The sequence below is a fragment of the Chlorocebus sabaeus genome, chromosome 23 (assembly GCF_047675955.1).
Source record: "Chlorocebus sabaeus isolate Y175 chromosome 23, mChlSab1.0.hap1, whole genome shotgun sequence".
Taxonomy (NCBI): Eukaryota; Metazoa; Chordata; class Mammalia; order Primates; family Cercopithecidae; genus Chlorocebus; species Chlorocebus sabaeus.
The window spans coordinates 1,696,813-1,720,822 of NC_132926.1; the positions used below are offsets into that span (position 1 = coordinate 1,696,813).

Genomic DNA, 24,010 nt, shown 5'->3' on the forward strand with positions numbered 1-24,010 from the left:
AATTTTTGTATATGGTGTGATCTGAGGGCAGGTTTAGAGTCTCAGTCCATGATTACGGGCCTGGAATATGGGATGTGGGGGTTTGCCTGGTGCTGGGCCTGGTATTGGGGTCTAAGGAAAAGTCCTTTGCTCACGTCCCTCTCTTCCTCCCCAGAGGATGGCATCTCTCTCAATTCTGTGCTGCCTGGGGCTGGGGAAGGATGATGTGGGTAATTTAAAACCGCCTCTCCTACCCTCGCCAATGTGTAATTTCTCATTATGCTACAGCCACGTACTGCGATCTCTCACCTGGTTTCCTGAGCTCGTGTGAAGACATTTTCAAGCATGAATAGTTGTTCAAATTGATGTTTCTGTGGCGGGACAATCACTGTAAAGTCCTATTTTGCCGTCTTGCTTCACTCCTATCCAGCAAAAGAGAGAATCTTGAAAGCATCACAAGAGAAGTAAACTTGTCACATATAAGGGATCCTCAATGAGATTAACAGCCGATTTCTCATCAGAAACCGTAGAGGCCAGAAGGTTGGCATATTTAAAATGTTGAAAGAAAAAAAAACTGCCAATCAAGAATTGTATATCCGAAAAACAATTCCTTAAAAAATTTGTAATTTAATTTTTATTTCTAATAAAATGAACACTTCACAAGTTTGCATGTCATCCTTGCCCAGGGGCCATCCTAATCTTCTCTGTATCATTCCAGTTTTAGTATATTTGCTACTGAAGCAAGGGAACTCAGAAAAACAATTCTTCAACCAATAATATTTCAAAGCCATTTCGCAGAGAACAATCTATTCAATACATGATGCTTGGCTAGCCAGATATCCAAATGCAAAAAAATAAAGCTGAGGTCTTTCCTCACACTATAAACAAAAGGGACCAAAGACCTAAGTATAACAGTTAAAGGTATAAAACTCTTAGAGAAAACACTGGGGCAAATCCTAATGCCTTGGATTTGGCAATGGGTGCTCAGATGTCACCAAAGTCACATGTGACAATAACAATAGATAAATTTATACTTTATCAAGACTAAAAACTTTTGTGCATCAAAGAACACTGTCGGCCAGGCGCGGTGGCTCACACCTGTAATCCCAACACTTTTGGGAGGCCGAGGCGGGTGGATCACTTGAAGTCAGGAGTTTGAGACCAGCCTGGCCAATGTGGTGAAACTCTATCTCTACTAAAAATACAAAAATTAGCCGGGCATAGTGATGCGTGCCTGTAATCCCAGTTACTCGGGAAGCCGAGGCATGAGAATCACTTGAACCCAGGAGATGGAGGTTGCAGTGAGCTGAGATCACGCCACTGCACTCCAGCCTGGTCAACAGAGCAAGACTCCTTCTCAAAATAATAATAATAATAATAAATTAACCAGGTGTGGTGGTGCACACCAATAGTCCCAGCTACTTGGGAGGCTGAAGTGGGAGGATCACTTGAGCCCAGGGGTTTGAGGCTGTAGTGAGCTATGATTATGTCATTGCACTTTAGCCTGGGAGACAGAATGAGACCCTGTTTCTTTTTTTGCAGGGGGGATGGAGTTTTGCTCTGTCGCCCAGGCTGGAGTGCAGTGGCGTGATCTGCACTCACTGCAAGCTCCGCCTCCCGGGTTCACACCATTCTCCTGCCTCAGCCTCCCGGTTAGCTGGGACTACAGGCGCCCACCACCACGCCCAGCTAATTTTTGTATTTTTAGTAGAGATGAGGTTTCACTGTGTTAGCCAGGATGGTCTCAATCTCCTGACCTTGTGATCCACCCGCCTCAGTCTCCCAAAGTTCTGGGATTACAGGCGTGAGCCACCACGCCCAGCAAGACCCTATTTCTTAAAAAGAGAGAGAGTGAGAGTGAGAGAGAGACAGAGAGAGAAAAAATGTGAAAAGACAACCCTCAGAATGGGAGAAAGAAATTGCAAATCACATATCTGATAAAAAATCTATCCAGAATATATAAAGCACTATTATTACTATTATTAGTAGTATTAGTATTTTGAGATGGAATTTCACTGTTGTTGCCCAGGCTGGAGTGCAATGGTGCAATCTCGGCTCACCACAACCTCTGCCTTTCGGGTTCAAGGGCTTCTCCTGCCTCAGCCTCCCGAGTAACTGGGATTACAGGCATGTGCCAACATGCCCGGCCAATTTTTTTTGTATTTTTAGTAGAGATGGGGTTTTCCATGTGGGTCAGGCTGGTCTCGAACTCTCGACCTCAGGTGATCCACCTGCCTGGGCCTCCCAAAGTGCTGGGATTACAGGTGTGAGCCACCACATTTGGTCGTATAAAGCATGGTTACAACCTAACCACAATACAGACATACAACCCAACTTAAAAATGGACAGAATTTGAATAGACATTTATTCAAAGAAGACACACAAAGAGCCGACAAGCACATGAAAAGATGCCCAGCATCACTAATCATCAGGGAAACGCAAATCAAAACCACAGTGTGATACCAGTTTACAGCCACCACGATGGCATGGCAACAGAAATTAACAAGTGTTGACAGTGTCTTAGTCCCTTATGCTGCTGGAACACAACTCTGTGGACTGGGTAATTTGAAAACTACAGAACTTTATTTTCTCACAACTCTGGAGGTTGGGAAGTCCAAGATGAAGGCTCCAGCAGACGTGGGGTCTGGCGAGGGCTGCTCTCTTTGCTTCCAGGATGGTGCCCTGTTCCTTCATCTTCTGGAGGGGAGGAGCACTGTGTTCTCACAGGAAACAGAGAAGGGGTGGAAAGACGAGGCTCCTAGCGGGGAACCCTGGCACATCCCATCTCCCTCAATCTGTTCTCTGAGTCCCCTCTCTAAGGGGCCTGGAGGGATGGACCATGTACCTGTTGGGAAAAGAAAACTCTGTCAGCCTTTAGGGCCACACTTAAATGGGACATGAGGGCCCAGCACCCTGAGGGTGGGGCTTGATATCAGATCCTGGGTCGATAATTGAGGAGGCTGGCAGTGGGCGGTGCAGTGACTTGCGCAAGCCTGTAAGTGTTCAGCCTCAGTTTCCTATCTAAGAAGCCACAGGTGATACTGGGGAGAGAGAGAGAGAGAAAGAGAGAGAGAGAGAGAGAGAGATGACCTGGGCTGATTTCCCCAGGGAGCCTGGCCCCAGAGACACAGATCTGGGTTAGTATCTCAGTTTTACACCTAAAACCTTAGTAAACCTTTGTAAAGTTACCACTCCCTTGGAGCCTCAGCTTTGTCGTCTGTAAAATGAGGACAGTAATACCTACAGAAGACTATAGCGAAGGAAAAGAGAAGAAAGATTTTATACTGCGCTGCATTCCGCAAACATTTTGAGGCAGCTAGATGATGTATGCAGAGGACCTGGACCAGTAAGCCTCCTTTGCTATGTTCCCTCTCCCGCCGCATCCCTTTCCTTCTTCCCTCCCACGCTGCCTTCATGACCTCACCTCTTTCCCGCCCGCGATTTCAGGAAAGGGTCTGATAAGCCTATCCTATGCAGAAAGCCGGTCTGTGTGCAAGCCCAGGGCCCCAAGACTGGCAGAGAGGAATGGGGGGAAGACAGGGTCTCCCAGGGCCCCTGACAATCCGGCTTTGCCCAGTGTAAGCCTGGCTGGGTTTCCACCAGGTGTTCGGGGGTCACTCCAGGTCACAATCCATTTGCACTGAAGTATGCGTGGCCATGGCAGCACGGTGCCAGCTTACAAACAGACCCTGCCCCCGCCCACTGCTTCCTAGCGGACCTGCCTCTCCCGGATCCAGCCACCACACTCACCTCTCCGGGCTCCCAGCTGGCCAGGCCCCAGCGCACATGCCTTCACACAGCTGTAATCGCAGCACCTTTCCAGCTGCTTGCGCGGGCTTCCAAGTTGCGACACAGCCCTCAGAATTTTGCTTTCCAGTGCCATCACGCCAAAGCACATAACTCCAGAGCCACACCCTTGCTGTGAGTGGTTTTCCCTTCTTTCGGGTTATTTCATTAGGGCAGATCCCAGCAGTCAGAGTCTCGAGCTAGAGAACACGAATATGCGTATGGTTCTCGCTGCTTATTGCCAGATTATTTTCCCACAGGCTTGTATGCTTTTGCCATGAATAAATGAATAGACTGGTTTTACTATAGCATTAGTGCCATTGATTCTTTTTCTTTTCTTTTTTCTAAGACAGAATCTCACTCCGTCACCCAGGCTGGAGTACAGTGACATGATCTCAGCTCACAGCAACCTCCACCTCCTGGGTTCAAACAATCCTCCTGCCTCAGCCTCCCAAGTAGCTGGGATCACAGGCGTGCGGCCACCATGCCGGCGAATTTTTATATTTTCAGTAGAGATGGGGTTTCACAATGCTGTCAGGGTGGACTCGAACTCCTGACCTCAAGTGGTCACCACTCCTCAGTTTTTCAAAGTCCTGAGATTACAGACATAAGCCACTGCACCTGGCCTCATTGATTCTTATCATTAACTTTTCAAAAATTTTGCAAATAGCTTTTTGTGTGTGTGTGACACGGTCTCACTCTGTCACCCAGACTGGAATGCAGTTGCACAGTCATAACGCCCTGCAGTCTTGACCTCCTGGACTCAGGTAAACCTCCTGCCTTAGCCTCCTGAGTATTTGGGATTGCAAATACCTTTATTTTTGTTTCTATAAATAAAAACTGCTTGTCAAAATGTTCTTACACTATAGACAAATAGGAAGGCCTCTGGCAAACAGATATCATACGTTTTTGGTCTGCCATCACAGCTCTTCCTAAAAAGCAAATCCCACGTTATCCCCGCGTACTTCAGTCGGACGTTTTCCTGCACGATTGTAATGATATTGTGACACTTGGTGGCCAGGAAGTCTTTGATGTCATCTAATACCCTGGCCATAGTCACACTTCCCCATTGCTTGAAAAATAAAGTCTCTTTTCATGTCTTTTGTTCAAATAGAATCCAAACAAAGGCCACCCATATTTGGGTGTTGTGCTTCTCAATTATCTTTTAACCTAGAGCGCCCCCTCCTCCCTTCTTGCCATTGGCTTGTGGCACGAGCTGGTTTAGCTGTCCCGCAGAGGGACCCTCCCTCCCAATCTGGGCTGCCTTTAGTGTCGTTTACTGGCACTCTCCATCCCCTTCCTCCTTGAAATTGGAAGTCAGCTGTAAAGCGAGTGCGTAGGATTCACACTCAGCTTTTTTGGCAGAAAGTCTCAGAGGCGGGCTGGGAGCACCCTCACACATTCCTTTTGGAGGCACGGGGCATCTGGCTCCTCCTGTCTTGGGGATACAGTCAACGGCCCCTCCACGGTAACTGTCCCCATCGACATTCTGGGTGTTTATCAGTGCCTATGGCTCAGCAGGCAGCAAGGATCTACTCCTCAGCTCAGTGCTCTGGGGGGCCGTGATTCCATCATTTGCTATTCATTGACTTTCCAGTTGAAAATAAATCTGGAAAGAGGAAGGAAGCTGGTGTTCATGGTGCACCTTCTAATGTGCTGGCACGGTGTCTGATGCTGTGCTGTCCTGTTTTATTTACCTATTTAATTTATTTGTTTTATTTGTTTATTTTAGATAGAGTCTCGCCGCTGCCCAGGCTGGAGTGCAATGGCGTGATCTCAGCTCACTGCAAACTTCCCCTCCTGGGTTCAAATGATTCTCTTGCCTCCGGAGTAGCTGGGATTACAGGCGTGTGCCACCATGCCCAGCTGAGTTTGGTATTTTTAGTGGAGACAGGGTTTCACCACGTTGGCCAGGCTGGTCTCGAACTCCTGACCTCAGGTGATCTGCCTGCCTCGGTCTCCCAAAGTGCTGGGATTACAGGCGTGAGCCACCGCACCCGGCTGTTATATTTAATCTTCAGAACAGCAGGGCGAAGAAGAAAATGGATAGGATCACGACAGAAATCACAGCCAGTAACACGGGCTGCCTCATCTCATCAATCCCACCCTCGTGGCAGACTGTGTGTTAGATCCCTAATTTACCAGCAAGGAGAGCAAGGCTGGGATCCTGTACTGACCGACCCCAGGGCACAGAGGCAGCAGAAGGCGGGACGGCTAGCACAGGTTTCTTCCCTTCTGCAGCCAACCTTCTTTCTGCACGGGCAGCGGTGGGCTCACGGCCCGCCTCAGTGCTGACTGCCCTCAGGTAGTGCCGACCGAGACGGGGTCTGTGTGTACACAGGCCCACCTAACGCTGCCTTTAGAACTGTCTGCTACAAAGACACGAGCATGACCAACAGTGTCCTTGGTTCAGCAGATGTTTATTCACCCCGGTCCCTGCTCTTGAGAGTCCCTGTGCAACGCTGAGGCCAGTCCAGGAGTCCATGGGCTGTCCCGCGGAGGTGGCCAGGGAGGCTCACCTGGAGATGGAGCTGTGGGGAACACTGGCGTGGAGATGGGGCTGGGGCCAGGCAGTGCAGGAGACGACTAGGCTGTGTAGAGGGTGAGCGGCCACGGAGCTTCAAGGCAGCCCAGAATAACGGAGGAGGAATCATCTAACTCCTAGGAAGGTGTCTTAGTTCATTCAGGCTGCTAGTGCAAAATGTCACAGATTGGAGGGCTTATTAACAGCAGAAATTGATTTCTTGGCTGGGCACGGTGGCTCACGACGGTAATCCCAGCACTTTGGGTGGCCGAGGTGGGCAGATCACGAGGTCAGGAGATGGCGGCCATCCTGGTTAACATGGTGAAACCCCATCTCTACTAAAAACACAAAAAATGAGCCGGGCGCAGTGGCAGGCGCCTGTAGTCCCAGCTACTCGGGAGGCTGAGGCAGGAGAATGGCGTGAACCCGGCAGGCGGAGCTTGCAGTGAGCCGAGATTGCGCCACTGCACTCCAGCCTGGGCGACAGAGCAAGACTCCGTCTCAAAAAATAAATAAATAAATAAAATAAAGAAATTGGTTTCTCACAGTTCTGGAGGCTGGGAAATCCAAGGTCAGGGCACCAGCAGGTTTGGTGTCTGGCAAGGGCCTGCTTTCTGGTTCTCTAGCTGTGTCCTCTCATGGCAGAAGGGGCAAGGTCCCCCTTTTATATGGGCAATAATTCCATTCATGAGGGCTTCATCCTGTGACCTAATAACCTCACACAGGCCCTCCTAACACCATGACTTTGGGGCTTATGCCTCCATATAGGAATTGACGGGGTTGGGGACAAACATTCAGTCTACAGCAGACGGGAGCTGCAGAATCTTACCCAGAACCTCCACATCATCAGCGGGAGGGAGACAATCATCAGCGGGAGGGAGACAATCATCAGCGGGAGGGAGAGAGCACCCGCTGTCTCTTCACACGGGAACACGCAGCCATCAAAGGAACAACAGGGGCCACACACTGGTGGAGGTTTCACTCAGCAAGACAGGCGAACAGTGAAGAAGTCAAACGGGAAGAGCCATGTGGACACATCGTGCGCTTTGTGACACACTCATAGGAACTCTTTTTTTTTTTTTTTCTTAAGACGGAGTCTCGCTCTGTCACCCAGGCTGGAGTGCAGTGGCTGGAGCGCAGTGGCTGGAGCGCAGTGGCTGGAGCGCAGTGGCGTAGTCTTGGCTCACTGCAACCTCTGCCTCCCAGCTTCAAGCGATTCTCCTGCCTCAGCCTCCCAAGTAGCTGGGATTACAGGTGTGCACCGCACCCAGCTAATTTTTGTATTTTTAGTAGAGACAGGGTTTCACCGTGTCGGCCAGACTGGTCTGGAACTCCTGACCTCAGGTGAACCTCCCGCATCAGCCTCCCAAAGTGCTGGGATTACAGGCGTGAGCCACCGTGCCCAACCAATAGAAACTCTTTTTTTTTTTTTTTTTTTTTTTCTTTTTGAGACGGAGTCTTGCTCTGTCACCAGGCTGGAGTGCGGTGGCATAATCTCGGCTCACGGCAAGCTCCGCCTCCCGGGTTCACACCATTCTCCTGACTCAGCTTCCTGAGCAGCTGGGACTACAGGTGCCCGCCACCACCCTTGGCTAATTTTTTGTATTTTTAGTAGAGACGGGGTTTCACCATGTTGGCCAGTCTGGTCTGGATCTCCTGACCTCAGGTGACCCACCCGCCTCAGCCTCCCAAAGTGCTGGGATTACAGGTGTGAGCCACCACACCCAGCCAGAAACTCTTTATCCATGCTACAGGTGGGCGTCAACACAGGAAAGGCCTGCAAGGAGAGGGAGCAAGCTGAAACCGCTGTTACCTGGGGCCCAGGATTCGGGCAGGGGGCGGGGGGCAGTTAATTGTTCATATATGTAAGAAAAATGAATTCATGGATTACTTGGATATTTAAAACTAACAATACAAATGGAAAGTGGTTCTGAGGCTACGTGGAAGCTGCCAAAGCTCAGGGACACTTCCAGGCACAGAAGGAAGGCAGCACAGACAGGCCTCTGGGAGCCAGGTCATGGCTATCACCCAGGCACGGAAGAATACAGGAAGAGACACATGCGTAGGTCCCAGCACCAGGCCAGGCCCACAGTGGGCCCTTATGCACAGTGGCTGGGGCCACCGTCCTGGGCAGTCTTTCCCTGGCCAGCCTTTGTTTATTTTATTTTAATTTTTTGTTGTTTAGAAGTGGGATCTTGCCATGTTGCCCAGGCTGGTCTTGAACTCCTGGGCTTTAAGTGATCCTCCCACCTTGGTCCCCCAAAGTGCTGGAATTACAGGTGTGAGCCACCCGGCCCGGCGTCCCTGGTTTTCCTTTGACTGATGGGGGTGGGGACCAGGTGGGGACCAGCTGGGACCTTGGGGGTCAGACTCCAGCTAGCTGTGTGCTGACGATTTAACCCTGTTCTGTGGAGCCTTGAAGTTCTGGGCCTGAGGCTGCCCTGGGCTGGTGGTGCCGGGCCTCAGGCTGCCCCAGGCTGGTGGTGCCCGGCCGTTGGCTGCCCCGGCAGTCTTGCTCATCCAGGCCTGGTCTGTGGTCACTCCCCCAGCTCCAAAGCCCCTTGAGGTCAAGGCTGGAGGGAGAGGAGGTGCTACCGTCCTTAACCCAGCACCATCACCTTCGTCAGAACACTCAGACCTGGCCAAGCGGATGGAAGGGGCCTTTGCTGGGGGTAGAGCCTGGGGAAAACTTTCTTCCCTCAAAAGATGGAGAAACGCCCAAGAGGCCTCTTTGATCCTGCTTTGTGCTCTGGACCCCGGGCTCTGGAAGGCCAGGGCGAGGCCACTAACCAGACACAGCTGAAAAGCAAAAGAGGAAAGAGAGCCCAGGTCCTCAGCACATCGCGGGCAGCTGGGCAGCCTGATACCGAAATCCTGTTCCACTCACTCGCCGGGCAGCTGGGCAGCCCGATCCTGAAATCCTGTTCCACTCACTGCTGCTGTTTAGCATGTAGGGTGGGCATTCTGTTCCTCATAGCGAAATTGCCCTGCAGAGAAGCAGTACAAACTGAAACCCTGCCAGCAGCGTGCCAGCGTGCCGCCTCCTGCAGCCTTTCTTGGAGAGGGCTCTGTCCGAAACCCTTGATGAGAGGGCGAGGAGGATGCGATCTTGGGAAAAGGTCAAATGCCCTGATTCGGGCCCCTGGCCTGCCTCCCTGGCTGTGAAGCTGTGCGGACACTGCGGTGGACGCCCTACCCAGCGCCGAGGCCTGCCCTAAGGTCACACGACACTCCCCATCTCTCTCTGCAGGGCAGGCCGGACCTGGGGTGCTGGGGAATTGATGCCCCCGGTAGAAGTGGGTGAGGAAATACCCCGTCTTCTTCCACTCAGAGGGACCCCTCGAGGTGTGAGCCTCCGATTCTCTATGAGATCTCAGGGGACAGAGCCTCGGTTGCTCCAGGGTAACTCGACACATTCTCATGGCTTTCCCGCCCTTCCCTGCCTCCCTTCCCCAAGCCCCCACAGTGTTTCCAGGGAACTTGCACCCAAATAACCTACTTTCAGCACCCTGTTAACTACTTGCACATACATCCGCATTTCAGAGTCTGTTTCTGGGGATCCCAACTGAGACAGCAACCTCAGGCAAGCAACATCCCCATGTGTGCCTCAGTATCCCCATCTGTAAAGGGGGGATAATCATGAGGGCTGATGCCCAAGTGCCAATGCCTCCTGCTTCAGGTCACAGCCCCACTCATCTGGGGGACTCGCCATGCCCCATGCTCAGTTTTAGTGGCACTTTCCATCCTGGTGTCCAGCCCTCCATAGGCCCAGAGGAGCAAGGCCCAACCAGGGCAGCCCACCTGGGCTGTGAGCCCTGCAAAGCGGGCAGTGAGGACAGACAGACGACTCCGTGCCCTGGTGTGGCTGCCCATGGTGCCACCCTGCTCACCTCTCAGCCCCCACTCCAGCGGGTCTGGCTTCTGCTCTGCTCGGCCCTGGTCTCAAGCCTTCCTGCCCATTCCAAAGGCTGCCCCTTGGCCTTCCCTCACCCTGTCCGTGCCAGCAGGCCAGGCTCCTGTGGATGGAAACAAATCCTGGCCCCCACTTCCTCTTTCCCCAGCTCTCTGCATTTCTAGGGGTCTCTAGGAGCATCTTTCATGTGTCTGATGTAACGTGTGTGGCACCCTTGTCTCCTGCCAGTGGGGGGCAGTGCCATGTTGCAACTCCCATTTCCATTTCCGGTGCCTTCACTAATGGAAATGGGGGAAGCGTGCACTTTACCCAGAGCATGTTTTGTAGACAGTGGCTTGGCCTCTGCCTCTCCCCACAGGGACCCAGAAACCAGCGCCAAGTGGCGTTCCCTGCACCCCTGCATCCTCCACCCCCTTCATTTCTATCCTCCCACTCCAAGCATCTACCCTCACAGCAACCACAAAAAAAAAAAAAAAAAAAAAAAAAGATGCAAATAAGGGCTGGGCACAGTGGCTCACACCTGTAATCCTAGCACTTTGGGAGTCCGAGGCAGATGGATTGCCTGAGCTCAGGAGTTTGAGACCAGCCTGGGCAACATGGTGAAACCCTGTCTCTACTAAAACACAAATAAAAAAAAAAATTAGCCTGTAGTCCCAGCTACTCAGGAGGCTGAGGCAGGAGAATGGCGTGAACCCGGTAGGTGGAAGTTGCAGTGAGCAGAGATCACGCTACTGCGCTCCAGCCTGGGCAACAGAGGGAGGCTCTGTCTCCAAAAAAAACAAATAAGGCAGGAACCCACGCAAGTCAGTGCACGGGGTCAGGGCTACTGACTCAGCAGTTCGGCTGTGTCCTAGTCTGGGCTCCTCCTAGATGACCCACGAGGTGCACAATTGAACAACACAGAGGGGCACATGGAAGTTGCTGGACACATGACTGCCTTCAACAGCCACTTCTCCAACGACTCTACCTCCTCCCTCCAGCACCCCCAGGTCCCCACCCATCAATTAATGCAACACAAGAGGTGGGAAAATCATGGAGAAAAGAGATTGCCTCAATAGGGGATAACCAAGTAATCTGTGGGACGGCTATGTCATGGAAGACTAGGCAGCCTGGAAGAAGGGACTAAATGCGAACAAACTCACTGGGAGGAATTCCACAGTGCACTTCTAACCAGGATGCAGAGAAGTAACCAGAATATCCCAAAACAAAACCAACAAGAACTCCATGCGCGTGTGAATGGTTAATGAATGTGGAGAGCAAGGTAGGGAAGGTTATACAGCACGAGGTTAGAAATAGATGCCTGGAAGGGCCGGGCACGGTGGCTCACGCCTGTAATCCCGGCACTTTGGGAGGCCGAGGCGGGTGGATCATGAGGTCAGGAGTTCGAGACCAGCCTGGCCAACATGGTGAAACCCCGTCTCCACTAAAAATACCAAAATTGACCATGCACGGTGGCTCATGCCTGTAATCCCAGCACTTTGGGAGGCCGAGGCAGGCGGATCACGGGGTCAGGAGATTGAGACCATCCTGGCTAACACAGTCAAACCCCATCTCTACTAAAAATAAAAAAATTGGCCGGGCGCGGTGGCTCAAGCCTGTAATCCCAGCACTTTGGGAGGCCGAGACGGGCGGATCACGAGGTCAGGAGATCGAGACCATCCTGGCTAACACAGTGAAACCCCGTCTCTACTAAAAACACAAAAAAAAACTAGCCGGGCGAGGTGGCGGGCGCCTGTAGTCCCCGCTACTCGGGAGGCTGAGGCAGGAGAATGGCGTAAACCCGGGAGGCGGAGCTTGCAGTGAGCTGAGATCCGGCCACTGCACTCCAGCCCGGGCAACAGAGCAAGACTCTGTCTCAAAAAAAAAAAAAAAAAAAAAAAAAAAAAAAAAAAAAAAAAAAAAAAATTAGCCAGGCGTGGTGGTGGTGCCTGTAGTCCCAGCTACTTGGGAGGCTGAGGCAGGAGAATGGCGTGAACCTGGGAGGCAGCGAGACTGTCTCAAAAAAAAAAAAAAAGGAAAGAAATAGATGCCTGGAGCAGGAGGGAGAAGAGGGAGGAGGGAGAGAAAAAATAAGGGCAGGAACCAGGAGTCTTTGAGGAACAATACCCTGCCTCGGTACAATGGCCTCATGGACCACTAGTGGCCCAGCCAGGACCCGTAGCTGTGCAGGGGCCCTGCCCCACGGCCCAGGTGGGACAGGTGAGCAGCTGCTTCGGATCCTTTCCAGGACTGCATGGGTGAGGGAGGGGCCTCAAGACACATCCAGGCCACACGCACACCCTTTCTATTCGCTTATATATAAATATATCTAGTAAGCTGCAGAGAATTCTAATTTAAAATAATGTCTCGATAAATGTGTCAATGAACATATTGTACAAAAAAAATTTTTAATTAGTTTCCTGTCATTTTAGGGATCTGATCCAGACTGCCTAATACAGAGCCAGAGGTCCTCCCACTGGCCCCCATGATCTGCCCAGTCCCTCCTCCCCACATCGGCACTCAGACGCAGCACTGGCGGTGCTCCCGGGCGCTCAGACGCAGGACTGGCGGTGCTCCGGGGCGCTCAGACGCAGGACTGGTGGTGCTCCCGGGCGCTCAGACGCAGCACTGGCGGTGCTCCCGGGCGTTCAGACGCAGCACTGGCGGTGCTCTGGCGCTCAGACGCAGGACTGGTGGTGCTCTGAACAAGCCCAAGGAGGGAGCCCAGGCCACCCTGATCATGGGGCCCCAGCTGGTCACGCAGCTCGGTTCCAGCAGACAATGGGGGCTGCTTGCCTCCCTTTCCCCAGAGAGTCCCAAGGCTGTGCTGCCTGGGGTACCCATCAGGGCAACCATATGTAAGGAGGTGGGATCCCTAGGGCTCAACCTCTTAGATTTTAGGAGCCCCTTACCCCCAGCGCATCAAATCCGTTTGTCATCATTGACTTCAGTGACATCATCACCACCATCATCATCATCATGATTGTCATCCTGTTGTCATCGCCATGATCAGGGCAGGGGCAATAATGATGCTGATGATGCTACAGGCATCTGCTCGCCTAATCTCTTTTGATCTGCACAGTGACCCTATGACTTATGTGTTGCTATTTCTGTATTACAGATTAAGAAACTAAGGCTCATGCTGGGGGCAGGGCAAGGTCACCTGGCTCCATGGAAGGGTCTCTGACCCCATGGGTTGTAGACCTGGGCATTCCCTCCGGTGTGGAGTCCTTCTTCTCTGCTGCACCTGAAATGGCCTCACGGCCCCAGGCTGCCACCTCTCATGGCAGACGGGCCCTGATGATGTCCAAGAGCTCATCTGCTAGCTTTCCAGGCGTGCCGAGACAGGGACTGGGGGACCACGGAGAGGGCTGGTTTGAGGCAAGATGGTGCATTCAGGCGACCTAGGAGTCCGGAGCAGTGTCTAGCCCTGGCCACCAAGAGGGAAGAGCCACGGTCCCCATCACGGGTGTCGCAGCTCCTAGGGTTACGGCCACACCACCTGCTCCCAGTCTAAAACAAGCTTGCTCAGGCTCGGGCTCAGGCTCAGGCTCACTGTGTGGGGGAAATTGGCAGAGTCCTGATTTCCCCACCATGCTGCCTTCCCCACCATACCGCCTCTTCCACTGTCCTGATTTCCCCACTGTACTGACTTCCCCAGTGCTTGCTGTGCTGTGTGTCACCCCGTGGGGCCTCACCACTTGAGACTGCCAATGCAACATGCCCCTCCTGGTGCCACCCTGTGCTAAGCATGTCACCCACATTCTCCCTGGCTCCTCCCAGCAGCCCTGGAGCCAGCCCTGCCTGCATTCTCCATCAACGGTCTGGGGAACAGTGGCTGAGGGTTAGAAAGCTGCCAGGATTTGGCCGGGCACGGTGGCTCATGCCTGTAATCCCAGCACTTCGGGAGGCCGAGGCGGGCTGATCACGAGGTCAGGAGTTCAAGACCAGCCTGGCCAACATGGTGAAACCCCGTCTCTACTAAAAATACAAAAATTAGCCAGGCGTGGTGGTGCGTGCCTGTAGTCCCAGCTACTCGGGAGGCTGAGGCAGAAGAATTGCTTGAATCTGGGAGGTGGAGGTTGTGGCGAGCCGAGATCACAGCACTGCACTCCATGTGGGCAACAGAGTGAGACTCTGTCAAGAAAGACAGACAGACAGACAGACAGACAGAAAGAGAAAGAAAGAAAGAAAGAGAAGGAAGGAAGGAAGGAAGGAAGGAAGGAAGGAAGGAAGGAAGGAAGGAAGGAAGGAAGGAAAGAGAGAGAAAGAAAAGAAAGAAAGAAAGAAAGACAGACAGACAGGAAAGCAGGAAGGAAGGAAGGGGAAAAGAAAAGAAAAGAGAAAAGAAAGAAAAGAAAAGAGAAGGAAAAGAAAAGAAAAGAGAAAGCTGCCAGGACCACACAGGTAGGAAGTAGGGAAGGTGTTATTCAAACCCACACCCAAGCCACTTCGGCAGAATAGTGGATCTCTTTCTCTGTACTTCCTGCTCCCTGCCTATCCCCTGTCCAGGAAGCTTTTTATCCTCAGGTCCCTTGGAGGAAGGTGCTTCCTGGAGAAACGCCTGGAGGAGGGCACAGAGCAGAGCTGGGTGCTTGCCGGGAGGCCTTAGAGATCCATGGCTTGGATCATCCATCGCTCTAAAGGAGAAGCTTTTAGGTACAAGAGACAGGGTGTATTGAATTCCAAAGGAGAGAGTGAGCTCTTGGTTGGCACGATGCTGGGACAGCCAGGTTCCCCAGGCAGGTGTGGGGCCTCCCAGGGCTGGGCAAGTACAGCTGAGACGAGCCTGTCTGAGCCGCTGAGAAAGGACCCTGCTTTCAACTAACTCCTCCCACCTCTTGAGGGTGAGGCAGGGCCAGGATCCAGAAAGGCTCAAGGGACCCAGAAGAGAGGGCATCTTCCCAGGTAGCCCCAGGAGCCAGGACTCCACTAGGAAGACCAGGTCTAGCACCACAGGTTAAAGTGCAGCAAATCCCTGGGCCCATCCAAGGAGGGTGGACCTGAGTGCAGCCTCTAAAAAGACACATGGGCTGCCACCCAGAGCTCATGAGGGAGACAGGGGCAAGCAGCCTGAAGGAACCCTGGAGGCACAGTGAGGTGGGATGTGGCTGGGACAGTGGGAGTGTGGGCATCCCAGCAGCTGCAGGAGGAACCAAGGCTGGGGAGCCACCTACAGAGCTGCTGCAGCGCGCGCCCTCCATCCGGGCCCTGCGGGGCTGCTGCAGCGCGCGCCCTCCATCCGGGCCCTGCGGGGCTGCTGCAGCGCGCGCCCTCCATCCGGGCCCTGCGGGGCTGCTGCAGCGCGCGCCCTCCATCCGGGCCCTGCGGGGCTGCTGCAGCGCGCGCCTTCCATCCGGGCCCTGCGGGGCTGCTGCAGCGCGCGCCTTCCATCCGGGTCCTTCCCCAGCCCCTCTCACCCCTGAGCGCCTGGAACTCAGACACCACCGTGGAAGAAGAACAGGGAGAAGAACGGTGACAGGACTGATTTCTAAACACGACATAGTTGAGAAATCATAAAACTGGACAGGACTTACCGAGAGTGGCTCAGCAAGGATTCTGCAGCACAGATCTTGGGCCGGAGACCGTGGAGTCATGGCTTTTGAGCATCTGGCTTGAGGACTGCGGGGCTCGTGCCCTGCCTTGCCACTTGCTCACATCTGGAACATCTGGAGCTCCACAGCTGGCCAGGTCCAGGTTTGACTTATTCCCCACGCTGTCCTGCCCAGTGCTGTGCACATTACAGGAGCCAAATAAGGACTTATGGAATGGCGATGTAACTGGAGAAGAGGGTCCAGCATGCAGCCTCGGAGAAGGCTGGCCACAATCACAATTAGAATACAAAATATTGGCCGGGCGCAGTGGTTCACGCCTGTAGTCCCAGCACTTTGGGAGGCCGACACGGGCGGATCACGAGGTCAGGAGATCGAGACCATCCTGGCTAACACAGTGAAACCCCGTTTCTACTAAAAATACAAAAAAACTAGCCGGGCGCGGTGGCAGCGCCTGTAGTCCCAGCTACTCGGGAGGCTGAGGCAGGAGAATGGCGTGAACCCGGGAGGCGGAGGTGCAGTGAGCTGAGATCCGGCCACTGCACTCCAGCCTGCGGGACAGAGCGAGACTCCGTCTCAAAAAACAAACAAACAAAAAGTAGCCAGGCGTGGTGCCACACACCTGTAGTCCCAGCTACTTAGGAGGCTGAGGCAGGATAATCGCTTGAACCTGGGAGGCGGAGGTTGTAGTGAGCCGAGATTGCGCCACTGCACTCCAGTCTGGTGACAGAGGGAGACTCAAAAAAAAAAAAAAAAAAGGTTTAGCCACCCCCCGAAACTCCCTCATGCCACCCCTTTGTAGAAAACCCAGCCGCTTGACAGGGTGAGATGGTTCACACCTATAATCCCAGCACTTTGGGAGGCTGAGGCGGACGGATCACCTGAAGTCAGGAGTTCGAGACCAGCCTGGCCAACATGGTAAAACCCATGTCTACTAAAAATACAAAAATTTAGCTGGGCGTGGTGGCACGTGCCTTCAGCCCCAGCTACTCGGGAGGCAGAGGCATGAGAATCGCTTGAACCTGGGAGATGGAGGTTGTAGTCAGACGAGATGGTGCCATTGCACCCTAGCCCGGGTGACGGAGTGAGACTCTGTCTCAAAAAAAAAAAAAGGAAAACTCAACCCCTATACTTAACTCCTGGTTACCACTGATAGATTTATCTTTTTGGGTATGTCCTATAACTTCTTATTGAGTCTGACTCCAGCAGAGGGCCTCTGACATTCATGCATGTTACCGCATGCATCAATAGCTCATTGTTCTTATTGCTGAGTAGTCTTTCACGTTATGAATGAACCACAGTTTATTTATCCTTCACTTGTTTGTGTTATTTCTGATTTTTTGGCAATTATGAATTGAGCTGCTGTAAACATTTGTGTAAGATTTTTGTGTGAATATATGTTTTCATTTCTCTCAGAAACACCTAAGAGTGGGACTCCCCAGTCATCTATAAGCACAAGTTTGACTCTATAAGAAGCTGCTAAACTTACCCAGAGTGGCTGCACCATGTTTACACTCCCACCAGCAACGGATGTGAGTTCCAGGTACTTTGTATCCAGCACTTGATATTGATAGAGTTTATTTGAGGGTTTGCTTAATTCTAGTCATTCTCAAAGGTATGTGATGGTATCTCATTTTGGTTTTAATTTGCAGAGCAAAACGTTTCCATTTTGGTGAAGTCATATTTATCAAGTTTTACTTTTTTTTTTTTTTTTTCCTTTGAGACAGAGTCTCTGTCGCTCAGGCTGGAGTGCAGTGGCACGATCTTGGCTCACTGCAACCTCTGCCTCCCTGGTTCAAGCAATGCTCCCGCTTCAGCCTCCCAAGTAGCTGGGACTACAGGCACCCGCCACCACAACCGGCTAATTTTTGTATTTTTAGTAGAGACAGGATATCACTGTGTTGGCCAGGCTGGCCTTGAACTCCTGACCTCACGTGATCCACCCGCCCCAGTCTCCCCAAAGTGCTGAGATTATAGACATGAGCCACCACACCTGGCTCTATTAAGTTTTACTTTTATGGGTCATGCTTTTGGTATCGTATCTAAGAACTCTTTGCCTAAGCTAAGATCATGAAGGTTTTCTCCTACACTTTTTAAGTTTTCTAAGTTTTCATTTTATATATGATCCATTTTGACTTAATTTTTGTATAATGTGAGGTTTGGGTTGAGGTTCATTATTATTGCAACAAAATTGTTGAAAATATTATCCATTCTTTGTCAAATCGTCTTTGTACCTTTCTAAAAGATCAATTGGCCGTAACTGTATGGGTCCATTTCTAGACTTTCTATTCCTTCAAATTCATCTGTGTGTCTGCCCCCTCTCCAGCACCACGCTGTCTTGATTACTGTAACTTTATAATGTCTTAAAATCAAAAAGCGGCCGGGCGCGGTGGCTCACGCCTGTAATCCTAGCACTTTGGGAGGCCGAGGCGGGCAGATCACGAGGTCAGGAGATGGAGTCCACGGTGAAACCCCGTCTCTACTAAAAATACAAAAAATTAGCCGGGCGCGGTGGCGGGCGCCTATAGTCCTAGCTACTCAGGAGGCTGAGGCAGGAGAATGGTGTGAACCCGGGAGGCGGAGCTTGCAGTGAGCCGAGATCGTGCCACTGCACTCCAGCCTGGGCTACAGAGCGAGACTCTGTTGCAAAAAAAAAATCGATTTGGGAGGCCGAGACGGGCGGATCACGAGGTCAGGAGATCGAGACCATCCTGGCTAACATGGTGAAACCCCGTCTCTACTAAAAAATAGAAAAAAAATTAGCCGGGCGCAGTGGCGGGCGCCTGTAGTCCCAGCTACTCGGGAGGCTGAGGTAGGAGAATGGCGTGAACCCGGGAGGCGGAGCTTGCAGTGAGCCGAGATTGCGCCACTGCACTCCAGCCTGGGCGACAGAGCGAGACTCCGTCTCAAAAAAAAAAAAAAAAAAAATCGAAAAGCATGGAGTTACTTTTGGCCAAGATCGATAAACAGGGACCAGATTGACCCTCCTTCCTAAAACAGCAGCAACAAATAAACAAAACCAGGAAAATTTTGTAAAACAATGGTTTTCAAGACACAGGACAATATAGGACAGTAATCCCTGACAGGAGAAGCAAACAAGATGCTCCCTACATTATCCCCGTTTGCCTTGAGAAGGTTTCCAGGCCGTGGAGCACAAGAGGACACTGAGGCAGACTCAGCAGCCTCCCTGAGTTGAGGAGATGTGGTTGAGGGTGAGAGAACAAGGCCACTAAAGGTCACAGGACAGAATTCCAGGGAGGAGAGAGCTGTGCAGAGAGAGAACTGGGGAGATTTGTACAGGGCCCTCCTGAGTAGTCACCGGAGCACAAGAGCACATCACATGTGGAAACTACCCACGGCCAGGGCGAGAACCTCATGGAAGGGTTACAGGGAGCACAGCCTGGACACAGCCTGAAACTCAAACAGGGCTGGGAACACTGTACTCACCGGCTTACAGGAAAAAGTCATCCCTCACGGGCTACTGGGTACAGTGTTCAGGGAGGTCTTGCCTTAATAATACGGAATAATTACCCCTAGACAGCACTGCTTTGCACCTGCATAACAAGTAGTGAAAGCAAGATCTGAAAGGATCAAGTAGTTTCCAAGTAACTTAACTGCATCTTAGAACAAAGTTCAAGAATTCCTACAGAATACGAAAATATTCAGCACCCAGCAAGATAAAATTCACAGGATCTAGCATCCAGTCAAAGATCACCTGGCATACAAAGAAGCCAGAAAGCATGACTCCTAATGGGAAGAATCATCAAATCACGACTTCCCAGAACTGATTTATGTGTTAGAATTAGCAGATAAGAACATTAAGACAGTTACTGTGCCCAGATGACAACATTCAGTACGTTAATTATGAACACAGAACTTCCAGAGATGAAAATTACGATACCTAATATGAAAAATACACTGAGTGGGATTAAGGGCAGATCAAACATTTTGGGGGGAAAAGGGTAGCGAATTTGAAAGACAAGGAGAAAAAAAATAAATTTAGAAATGAAAAGAGCATAAATGATTTGTAGGAAGGCTTCAAACAACGTAATACATGTGTAATTTGGAATCACCAAAGGAGGAGAGAGAGAAGAAAAGGAACAGAAAAAACACTTGAAGAAATCATGGTCCCAAGTTTCCCAAAGTTAATTAAAAATAAATCCACAGATGCAGGAAGCTCAATAAAGCCCAAGTAAAAGAAACTAGAAGAAAATCACATCATAATCACAATGCTTAACACCAGTAATAGGCCGGGCCAGGTGCAGTGGCTGATGCCTGTAATCCCAGCACTTTGGGAGGTCGAGGCGGGTGGATCACGAGGTCAGGAGATTGAGACCGTCCTGGCTAACACGGTGAAACCCCATCTCTATGGAAAATACAAAAAATTAGCCGGGCGTGGTGATGGGCGCCTGTAGTCCCAGCTACTTGGGAGGCTGAGGCAGGAGAATGGTGTGAACCTGGGAGGTGGAGCTTGCAGTGAGCAGAGATCGTGCCACTGCACTCCAGCCTGGACGACAGAGCAAGACTTCGTCTCAAAACAAAACAAACAAACAAACAAAAAAACGGTAATAAAGAGAAAAACTTGAAAGCAACCAGCAAAAAAAACTTATATACAGAGGAACAAAGATGAGGATGACACTAGATTTCTTGTCTGGAGAAGACAGTGGAATAGTGAAAATATTTTTCAAAAATAAAAGTGATGGGCAGGCATGGTGGCTCACAACTGTAAACCCAACACTTTGGAGGTGAAGGTGGGAGGATCTTTTGAGGCCAGGGGTTCAAGACCAGCCTGGGTGACATAGCAAGATCTTATCTCTACAAAGAAGATTTTAAAAATTAGCCAAGCATGCTAGTGCACACCTATAGTCCTAGCTACTCAGGAGGCTGAAGCAGGAGGATCCCTTGAGCCCAGGAGTTCGAGGCTGCAGTGAGCTATGATTACACCACTGCACTCCAGCTTGGGTGACATTGAACAACAGAGGCCAGATGCAATGGCTCACACCTGTAATCCTAGCAATTTGGGAGGTCAAAGTGGGTGGATTGCCTGAGCCCAGGAGTTCAAGACCAGCCTGGGCAACATGGTGAAACCCCATCTCTACTAAAAATAAAAAAATTATCCGGGCATGGTGGTGTGTGCCTGTAATCCCAGCTACTTGGGAGGCTGAGACAAGAGAATTGCTTGAACCCAGGCAGGGGAGGTTGCAGTGAGCCGAGCTAGCACCGTTACACTCTAGCCTGGGCAACAGAGCGAGACTTCATCAAAAAAAAGAAAAGAAAAGAAAAAGAAAGGAAAGGAAAGGAAGAAGGAAGGAAAGAAGGAGAAGAAAGAGAAAAGAAAGAGAAAGAAAGAAAGAAAAGAAAGAAAGAATTTTTCTTTTTTTTTTTTTTTCTTTTTTTTTTTTTTGAGACGGAGTCTTGCTCTGTAGCCCGGGCTGGACTGCAGTGGCCGGATCTCAGCTCACTGCAAGCTCCGCCTCCCGGGTTTACGCCATTCTCCTGCCTCAGCCTCCGGAGTAGCTGGGACTACAGGCGCCCGCCACCTCGCCCGGCTAGTTTTTTGTATTTTTAGTAGAGACGGGGTTTCACCGTGTTAGCCAGGATGGTCTCGATCTCCTGACCTCGTGATCCGCCCGTCTCGGCCTCCCAAAGTGCTGGGATTACAGGCTTGAGCCACCGCGCCCGGCCAGTTAGAAAGAATTTTTCTATAAATTTGAAAGCCTAGATGAAATTTGTAAATTCCTTGGAAGCCACAAACATTAAAAATTACTCAAGAAGAAACAGATTACTTAAATAGCACTTTGTTTGTTAAATAAATTAAATTCGTAGTTACAAACTCACCCACAAAGAAAGCTCCAGACCCTGGTGCTTTCACTGGAGAATTCTACCAAACATTTAAAGAAGAAACAATAACAATTTTACTCAAACAAATCCATAAAATTGAAGTGAAGAGAATATTTCCCAACTATTTCTATGAGGCTGCTATTATATTAATATCAAAACCAAAGACAAGGCCGGATGTGGTGGCCAGCACCTGTAATCCCAGCTACTTGGGAGGCTGAGACAGGAGAATCACTTGACCCCAGGAGGCAGAGCTTGCAGTGAGCCAAGATACTGCGACTGCACTCCAGCCTGGGTGATGGAGTGAGAATCCATCTCAAAATAATAATAATAATAATAATCCAAAGACATTACAAGAAAAGAAAATTACAGACTAAAATCTCTAATGAATATAGATGAATTTTTTAAAGAAAAGTTTAGCAAGTCACATTCTTCAATATATATAAAGATTAATACATTATGACCGATAGGGGTTTATCTCAAGAAGACAAGTTTGGCTTAGCATTCAAAAATCAAACAATAAAATATATCATGTTTAGTGGGTTGAATAATGTCCCTCAAAAATGTATGTTGGCTGGGCGCAGTGGCTCACGCCTGTAATCCCAGCACTTTGGGAGACGAGGCAGGCAGATCACCCGAGGTCGGGAGTTCGAGACCAGCCTGACCAACACGGAGAAACCCCATCTCTACTAAAAATACAAAATTAGCTGGGTGTGGGAGTGCATGCCTGTGATTCCAGCTACTCGGGAGGCTGAGGCAGGAGAAACTCTTGAACCTGGGAGGTGCAGGTTGCGGTGGGCAGGGATTGCGCCATTGCACTCCAGCCTGGGCAATAAGAACAAGACTCCATCTCAAAAAAAAAAAAAAAATTGTGTGTTGGCCGGGCACAGTGGCTCATGTCTGTAATTCCAGCACTTTGGAAGGCTGAGGTGGGAGGATTGCTTAAGCCCAGGAGTTTGAGATAAGCCTGGGTAACATAGTAAGACACTGTCTCTACAAAAAATTCTAAAATTAGCTGTGTGTAGTGGCATGCACCTGTGGTCTTGGCTACCTGGGAGGCTGAGGCGGTGGATTGCCTGAGTCCAGGTCTTTGAGGCTGCAGTGAGACGTGATCATGCCACTGCCCTTCAGCCTAGACAACAGAGCGAGGCCATGTCCAAAAAAAAAAAAGTCATGTCCACCCAGAACCTCAGAATGTGACCTTATTTGGAAATAGTCTTTTTAGATGTAATTAGTTAAGGATCTTAAATGAAACTGTCCTGAATTTAGGGTGGTCCCTGAATCCAGTGACTGGTATCCGTATAAGGAGAGAAGTGGTCAGAGACAAACAAGAAGGCCGTGTTAAGGTGGAGGCAGACAGGGACCAGCGTTACGTCACCACTACCCAAGGAAGGTCTGGGGCCTCCAGACGCTGGAAACGGCAGGAAGGTTCTTCCCTGGAGCTTTGAGTGAGCATGGCCCGGCTGACACCTTGATTCCAGATTTCTAGCCTCTATAACCATGACGGAATCAATTTTTGTGTTTTAAAGAGACCAAGTTTGTGGTAATCTGTTACCATAGGAAACTAGTACACCATATGAAGAAACTAAAAAATAAAAATCATATAATCACCTCAGTCAATAAAGAAAAAGCGTTTGACAAAATCCAACATCTACTCCTGATAAAAACAACTGTCAGCAAACTAGGGAACTTCCTCAACCTGGTAAAGAGCATATGGAAAACCTCCAGCTAACATAATATTAATACTCAAAGGCTAAATACCTTTTCCTACAGCCAGGAATGTGGCAAAAATATTCACTGTCACCACCTCCACTCAGGATTGTACTGGAGGCTCTAGCCAGTGCAGTCAGGCATAAAAAAGAAATAAAAGTCATCCAAATTGGGAAAGAAGAAAAAACAATGGTTTTATTCACAGATGGCATGATCCCCTATGGAGAAACTATGATGAAATCTACAAAAAAAAAAAACAAACCCCTACTAGAATTCATAACTGGGTTTAGCAAGATTGCAGAGTTCAAAATAAATATATAAAATTAATCATATTTCTATATATCAGGATTGAAAAATGAGATATTGAAGTTAAAAATAAACATCATTCAAAATAGCATTAAAATATGACAAATCTTTGAAATTATGTGAAAGGCCTGTGTATTCACACTGCAAACCATATCTGAGAAACATTAAAGAATATCTAAATAAACGGGGAGATATTGCTAATATGTTTGCACTACCAAAGTTAACCTACAGATTCAGCACGATCTCAGTCGCAATCCCAGGAAGCTGTTGTGTGAGCACTGACTGGGTGATTCTGAAATTCTTGTGGAAATGCGAAGGACTGACAATAGCCACGATGACTTTTGAGAGCAATGAAGGCCTAACCCATACCCGATTTCAGAACTTTTAAAGTGACAGTGATCAAGATAGTGTGGTTATCAGCCT

General features: G+C 50.1%; 1 long non-coding RNA gene and 1 other non-coding gene across 2 annotated transcripts in view; one reads left to right on the plus strand and one right to left on the minus strand.

Annotated features, from left to right (window-relative positions):
- Positions 1 to 620: 620 nt before the first annotated feature.
- On the minus strand, positions 621 to 723 carry LOC119621956 (U6 spliceosomal RNA). The gene has a single exon (XR_005238590.1). It is a non-coding gene; the product is annotated as a U6 spliceosomal RNA (small nuclear RNA).
- A 14,754-nt stretch (positions 724 to 15,477) lies between these two features.
- Positions 15,478 to 24,010, plus strand: part of LOC140709895 (uncharacterized) — a 41,028-nt gene continuing 32,495 nt past the window's right edge. Inside the window, exons 1-2 of the long non-coding RNA XR_012090679.1 lie at positions 15,478 to 15,878; positions 17,150 to 17,276. This is a non-coding gene — a long non-coding RNA (uncharacterized lncRNA). The remainder of the gene's footprint in view (positions 15,879 to 17,149; positions 17,277 to 24,010) is intronic.